Here is a 7,566-nt window from a genome sequence, read left to right on the forward strand (position 1 = left end):
GAGAGTGATGGTGTGATAGAGAGTGATAGTGTGATAGAGAGTGATAGTGTGAGAGTGTGATAGAGAGTGTTAGATAGTGAGAGTGTGATAGAGAGTGATAGTGTGGGAGAGAGTGTGATAGAGAGTGATAGTGTGGGAGAGAGTGTGATAGAGAGTGATAGTGTGGGAGAGAGTGTGATAGAGAGTGATAGTGTGGGAGAGAGTGTGATAGAGAGTGATAGTGTGGGAGAGAGTGTGATAGAGAGTGATAGTGTGGGAGAGAGTGTGAGAGAGTGATAGTGTGGGAGAGAGTGTGATAGAGAGTGATAGTGTGGGAGAGAGTGTGATAGAGTGTGATAGAGAGTGATAGTGTGGGAGAGAGTGTGATAGAGAGTGATAGTGTGGGAGAGAGTGTGATAGAGTGTGATAGAGAGTGATAGTGTGGGAGAGAGTGTGATAGAGAGTGATAGTGTGGGAGAGAGTGTGATAGAGAGTGATAGTGTGGGAGAGAGTGTGATAGAGAGTGATAGTGTGGGAGAGAGTGTGATAGAGAGTGATAGTGTGGGAGAGAGTGTGATAGAGAGTGATAGTGTGGAGAGAGTGTGATAGAGAGTGATAGTGTGGGAGAGAGTGTGATAGAGAGTGATAGTGTGGGAGAGAGTGTGATAGAGAGTGATAGTGTGGGAGAGAGTGTGATAGAGAGTGATAGTGTGGGAGAGAGTGTGATAGAGAGTGATAGTGTGGGAGAGAGTGTGATAGAGTGTGATAGTGTGGGAGAGAGTGTGATAGAGTGTGATATAGTGTGATAGAGAGAGTGATAGAGAGTGATAGTGTGGGAGAGAGTGTGATAGAGAGTGAGAGTGTAACTGGATAAAAAGTCGTTTTAAAAAGTGCCATATCTGTGGAGGCACTTGATTGTAGTAGTGTGTGTGTGTGTGTGTGTGTGTGTGTGTGTGTGTGTGTGTGTGTGTGTGTGTGTGTGTGTGTGTGTGTGTGTGTGTGTGTGTGTGTGTGTGTGTGTGTGTGTGTGTGCGTGCAGGCGTAACCCCTGACCCTTAGCACAGGGGTCGAAGATGGCGAGGTCGCTGTCGGAGAGAGGAGGGGGCGGTACTTCCTCTGAAGGCTCCTCCCGCATCTCACAGAATCGAACAGCGAATCAAACTCCTCCTGAGACTGTGATTGGTCTGTTCTGAGGACGCAGGGCCGGAACGGAGTGAGAACTAGGGAAGAGAAGAATAACAGTGAAGCCACAGCAAGGCAAATGTCCAGGACATCGAGACGGGACACCACAGGACCGACCCTTTTTGTCATTTCGGCAGGAAGCCCTCGAAGTGGCTTCCTCTCCCTCATCTCCTGTCGTTCATCTGCACTGATGTGAAAGAGCAGGAACGCTGTACTAGGGGGATGGGATTTACCACGGACCTCACGATACCATGCTGTCACAACACTTAGGTGCATATAGGTCATATAAATAATATTGGGATGTGGCTGAGGTGTGGTCGTCTCACCTAGCTATCTTAATGTGAATGCACTAACTGTACGTTGAATAAGAGTCTGATAAATTACTTCAAATGTAAATGTTACTGTATAGATTGTTTTTCCACCATTCCAAGGAAAGGGAATGGGGTGGGGAGAGTTACTCAGCAAACACTGAAATGTGTTTTCCTGGGGACACCCCTGATGAGAGGTGCGGGTGAGGCCCAATCAACATCCACGGCGCCCAGGAACAGTGCGCAACTGTTTTGGTCAGCTTGCAGAATGACAGCTTTTTACCTTGTCAGTTTAGTGATTGAGGCCAGCAACCTTCGGTTACTGGCCCAACGCTCTAACCACTAAGCTATCTGCCCCTAACCACTAAGCTACCTGCCTCTAACCACTAAGCTACCTGCCTCTAACCACTAAGCTTACCTGCCTCTAACCACTAGGCTTCCTGCCCTAACCACCAGGCTAATCCACTAGGCTACCTGCCTCTATCCACTAGGCTACCTGCCTCTAACCACTAGGCTACCTGCCTCTAACCATCAGGGGCTACCTGCCTCTAACCACTAGGCTACCTGCTCTAACCACTACTACCTGTTCTTAACCACTAAGCTACCTGCCTCTTCAACCATTTAAGTTACCTGCCTCTAACCACTAAGCCACCTGACTTAACCACTAAGCTACCTGCTCTAACCACTAAGCTACCTGCTCTAAACTCACAAGCTACCTGCCGAACCACTTGCTACCTGCTCTAACCACTAAGTTACCTGCTCTAACCACTAAGCTACCTGCTCTAACCACTTGCTACCTGCTCTAAACCACTAAGCTATTACTCATACCGCCTTCAACCCCAGTTTCCAGTTGATTAGAGAAAAGAGAGGAGAAAAGGAGGATTACTTTTGACTAAAGAGCTGTAGACTTTTCATTTTGCTGATTTCTACACTGAACAAACAAATGTTGGCCTGTTGGAAACTACAACTCCCAACATGCATTGCACAGTTTGGGCTTGGATCTGATTTATCTGTACAAACTGTACAAACTGAAACTGTACAATGTGCACATTGATTTCAGAAGAAAACAGAATGAAAATGGCTATAAAAAATAATTTAACCAATATTTAAATAGTTGTTTAAAAAACGAAATATCTAGTTAAAAATCGCTTCGGTGTGTTGTGCGTTTCTCTATGTTTCTTCTACCTCTGTCGCCTAGCTTCAGATCGCCGGGTACATCAGGAAGGTCCGCTAACTCTTCCTCTTCCTCCTCAGCTGTAGGTGTTACTGTAGTAGGACAACCCCCATCTCACTGTAGGCCTCAGCTGCAACCTCAGGCTCGACTAGGATCCAAGCCCAGTGAAAGCCCCAGCTTCTGGGGTTGATAGCTCGGTCCTCCTCCGCCGCAGGTTCACAGCTCCTGGAGCCTCACGCTGTGGCAGGGGAATGAGGGGGGAGGGAGGGGGTGGAGGAGGAGAGGAGAGGGGGTCTAACGGCCGATCACTTCACCACCCTAGGAGAGAGGTGTGAGGGGGAGAGAGGGGTAGCTTAGGGGGAGATAGATGGGTAGAGAGAGGGGAGGAGGAGAGAGGGAGGGAGAGGGAGAGGGGAGATAGATGGGTGGGGGGAGCGAGGGAGGAGATAGGATGGGTAGAGGGAGAGGGAGGAGGAGAGGGAGAGGAGAGGAGGGGGGAGGGAGATAGATGGGTGGGGGAGCGAGGGAGGAGATAGATGGGTAGAGAGAGGAGGGAGACAGATGGGGAAGGAGGGGAGGAGGAGAGAGGGGAGAGAGGGGAGGGATAGATGGGTGGGGAGAGAGAGGAGAGGGGGAGAGAGAGGGAGGGAGACAGATGGGTAGGAGAGAGGGGAGGGAGGAGGGGGAGCGAGGAGAGATAGATGGGTAGAGAGAGTTTATAGTTTACTAAGCGATTTTAGGGTATTTTTTCACCCTGCCAGGTATTAGATTGAGGACTGGGGGACCAAGGGGGAGCTGGGAACGTTCAAATATTTTGTTGTACAATGGCAGAGTTTAGTTTGGCTAATTTGACGATTTTATTTACAGTTCAAATTAAACAACAACAAACAAATACTCATGGAACTCTGAGGTCGTTTCCTAATGGAACACTGAGGTCACCTAATGGAACTCGGAGGTCGTTTCCAATGGAACTCGGAGGTCCCATTTCCAATGGAACTGGAGGTCGTTTCTAATGGAATCCTGAGGTGTTTCCTTATTTACAGTTCAAATGTAAATCCAAATAACTCGGAGGTCAAATACAATGGAACTGAGGTCGTTTCCTAATGGAACTCTGGAGGTCGCTTCCTAATGGAACTCTGAGGTCGCTTTCCTAATGGAACCTGAGGTCGCTTTCCTAATGGAACTCTGAGGTCGCTTCCAATGGAACTCTGGAGGTCGCTTTCCAATGGAACTCGGAGGTCGCTTTCCTAATGGAACTCTGGAGGTCGTTTCCCTAATGGAACTCTGAGGTCTTTCCCTAATGAAACTCTGAGGTCGTTTCCAATGGAACTCTGGAGGTCGCTTTCCTAATGGAACTCTGAGGTCGTTTCCTAATGGAACTCTGAGGTCGCTTTCCTAATGGAACCGGAGGTCGTTTCCTAATGGAACTCTGAGGTCGTTTCCTAATGGAACTCGGAGGTCGCTTTCCAATGGAACCGCTTCTAATGGAACTCGGAGGTCGTTTCCTAATGGAACTCTGAGGCCGTTTCCTAATGGAACTCTGAGGTCGCTTCCTAATGGAACTCTGAGGTCGTTTCCTAATGGAACTCTGAGGTCGTTTCCTAATGGAACTCGGAGGTCGTTTCCTAATGGAACTCTGGAGGTCGTTTCCTAATGGAACTCTGAGGTCGTTTCCTAATGGAACTCTGAGGTCGTTTCCAATGGAACTCTGAGGTCGTTTCCTAATGGAACCTGAGGTCGCTTTCTAATGAAACTTGAGGCTGTTTCCAATGGAACTCTGAGGTCGCTTTCCTAATGGAATCCCCGAGGTTGTTTCCAATGAACTCTGAGGTTGTTTCCTATAGGGAAATATAGGCATGACTGTCATATTTCGCCAAATATCTCTACAATGTGTATATTTGGATTCTTTCAAGTCGGGCACCATTTTAAATCAGGAGAATCTCCTCTTGTAATTATGTAGGTCTGGGCAACGAGCTGCTGTCATCGATCACTCGATCAGAAATAGTCAGGAAGTTGTCGCTCACTACTTTCTCATTACGCAGACATGAGCACAGCTGACACCACCGGGGTGCGGATGTTAACTTTCGACACGAGTTGTTTTAATCTCGTTCGGCCCGACGAACAGATTGTTGTAAAATGTTTTTTTTTGTTGCCATGGCAAAATGGGAATTCTAAGCAGCATAGAATCATAGAATGATTTGTAATCCTGGAGAGAACTTTAACTTATATGTGTTCCCTTCAGAGGGAGAATGGGAAAGTAAAAAAATATTTAAGTGCCTCTGAACAGGGTAAGTAGGTGCCAGGGCACTGGTTTCTGTCAAGAACTGCAAACGCTGCTTGGGTTTTCCACGCTCAACAGTTTCCCATTTGTATCAAGAATGGCCCACCACCCAAAGGACATCTAACCAACTTGACACGATGGTGGGAAGAATTTGGAGTAAAACATGGGCCAGCATCCCTGTGGAACATTTGACACCTTTGTAGAGTCCATTCACCAACAAACTGAGGCTGTTCTGAGGGCAGAAGTGGAGGGGGGGGGGGTGCAACTCAACATTAGGAAGGTGTTTGGTTTAGCACAATGTTTTACTCATTGTAAATAAGAATTTGTTCTTAACTGACTTGCCTGGTTAAACAAAAGGTTAAATAATAAAGATTAAATAAAAGGTTAAAAAGAAGGTCAAATAAAGGTTAAAGGTCAAATAAAAGGTCAAATAAAGGTTAAAGGTCAAATAAAAGGTCAAATAAAGGTTAAAGGTCAAATAAAGGGTAAAATAAAAGGTAAAATAAAAGGTTAAATAAAAGGCTAAATAAAGGTTAAATAAAAGGTTAAATAATATAATAATAACATAACAATAATAACATAATAAATAATAACATAACAATAATAACATAACAATAATGACATAACAATAATAACAATAATAACATAACAATAATAACAATAATAACATAACAATAATAACATAACAATTATAACATAACAATAATAACAATAACAATAATAACATAACATAATAACATAACAATAATAACATAACAATTATAACATAAAAATAATAACAATAACAATAATAACATAACAATAATAACATAACAATAATAACAATAATAACATAACAATAATAACAATAATAACATAACAATAATAACATAACATAATAACATAACATAACAACATAACATAATAACATAACAATAATAACATAACAATAATAACAATAATAACATAACAATAACAATAATAACATAACAATAATAACATAACAATAACAATAATAACATAACAATAATAACATAACATAATAAATAATAACAATAATAACATAACAATAATAAATAATAACATAACAATAATAAATAATAATGAAAAAGCATTGTTTTTTTTACAATGGGACTTTTTTTCCTTTTCTTCCTCCCCGTCTCATTTGGGCCGGTAATTGCCAGCTAACGGAAGGAATGTTTGGTTATTTCTATGTTTCTCACCCTAAAGAAGTCCTTAAGCTGAGGGCTGTTGTAGAGAGCAGGGATATTGGTGGTGAATAGTAGCATGACCTCAGCTGCACTCCTCCTCTCCTCGATCACCCCTTCATCAAACCTACCTGAGAGAGAGAGAGATGAACAATAATAACAATTAGACTGACTGATTTACTAATTGATTGACTGATTCATTGATTAAAAGATGCAGTCCGGGATCTGAAGCACAACAAATTCGTAACATATCATCCCGAATTACAAAACATTTTTGAAAAGAGAAATACATGAGAATGTAACATATCATACGAAACGGAAAACTGTAGCACACAAAAAACGGAGACCCGTTTTGGCTCGAGCACAACTACTGTCTGAAACGATGCAAAAGTTCTGGAGTGTCACTTTAACTGGGTCGTACCAAAGAGCTGAGCGCCAGGGAACGAAGGGAACTCCTCCTGTCTCCTGAACAGGTTTCTGTGTGTGTAGGACAGCTCTCCATATAGCTTCTTCAGTTCACTGTACCTCCTCCACACTATCACCTCTTTGACGTCCTCTGGACGACGCTTGGAGACAAACTAGAGCGAGAGACAGGAAGAGAGAGACAGGAAGAGAGAGAGAGAGAGACAGGAAGAGAGACAGAAAGAGAGAGAGAGACAGGAAGAGACAGAAAGAGAGAGAGACAGGAAGAGAGACAGAAAGAGAGAGAGAGACAGGAAGAGAGAGACAGGAAGAGAGAGAGAGAGACAGGAAGAGACAGAAAGAGAGAGAGAGAGACAGGAAGAGAGGAGAGAGAGAGACAGGAAGAGAGGAAGAGAGGAGAGAGAGACAGGAAGAGAGAGAGAGAGACAGGAAGAGAGAGAGAGAGACAGGAAGAGAGGAGAGAGAGAAGGGATGAGGGAGAAGAGGAGTGAAAGAAGCAAGAGAGAGAGAGAGACAGGAAGAGAGAGAGAGACAGGAAGAGAGGAAAGAGAGAGAGAGAGAGAGAGACAGGAAGAGAGAGAGAGACAGGAAGAGAGGAATGAGAGAGAGAGAGAGAGACAGGTAGAGAGGAGAGAGACAGGAAGAGAGAGAGAGACAGGAAGAGAGGAAAGAGAGAGAGAGAGACAGGAAGAGAGGAAAGAGAGAGAGAGAGAGAGAGAGAGAGAGAGGGATGGAGGGAGAAGAGGAGCGAAAGAAGCAAGAGGGAGAGAGACAGGTGGAAGGAAAGGACAAGGATAATTCATTGAAAGTAAACATAGTGATATGTGTACCGCGTTTACATAGAATACATTTATAGTACAAACTTCCTGTATTTTTATATTTAACTAGGCAAGTCGTGGTACAAACATTATTAGGCACAGACAACAGTACAAAGGGTAAGGTAGAGACAACAATACATCACACGAAGCAGCCACGAGTGTAAGTAAGAGTGTCCATGATTGAGTCTTGAGTCTAACTACCCAAAGGGGTCAA

The 7,566-nt window shown here is 43.9% G+C and overlaps 1 long non-coding RNA gene across 1 annotated transcript; it reads right to left on the reverse strand.

The window, feature by feature from the left end:
• Window positions 1-2,946: 2,946 nt before the first annotated feature.
• On the reverse strand, window positions 2,947-6,755 carry LOC124029972. The gene is made up of 3 exons (XR_006837880.1): window positions 6,533-6,755; window positions 6,127-6,242; window positions 2,947-2,961 (listed from the first exon to the last, which is right to left on the reverse strand). It is a non-coding gene; the product is annotated as an uncharacterized LOC124029972 (long non-coding RNA).
• Window positions 6,756-7,566: the final 811 nt, after the last annotated feature.

The sequence above is a fragment of the Oncorhynchus gorbuscha genome, unplaced genomic scaffold (assembly GCF_021184085.1).
Source record: "Oncorhynchus gorbuscha isolate QuinsamMale2020 ecotype Even-year unplaced genomic scaffold, OgorEven_v1.0 Un_scaffold_8506, whole genome shotgun sequence".
Classification (NCBI taxonomy): Eukaryota; Metazoa; Chordata; class Actinopteri; order Salmoniformes; family Salmonidae; genus Oncorhynchus; species Oncorhynchus gorbuscha.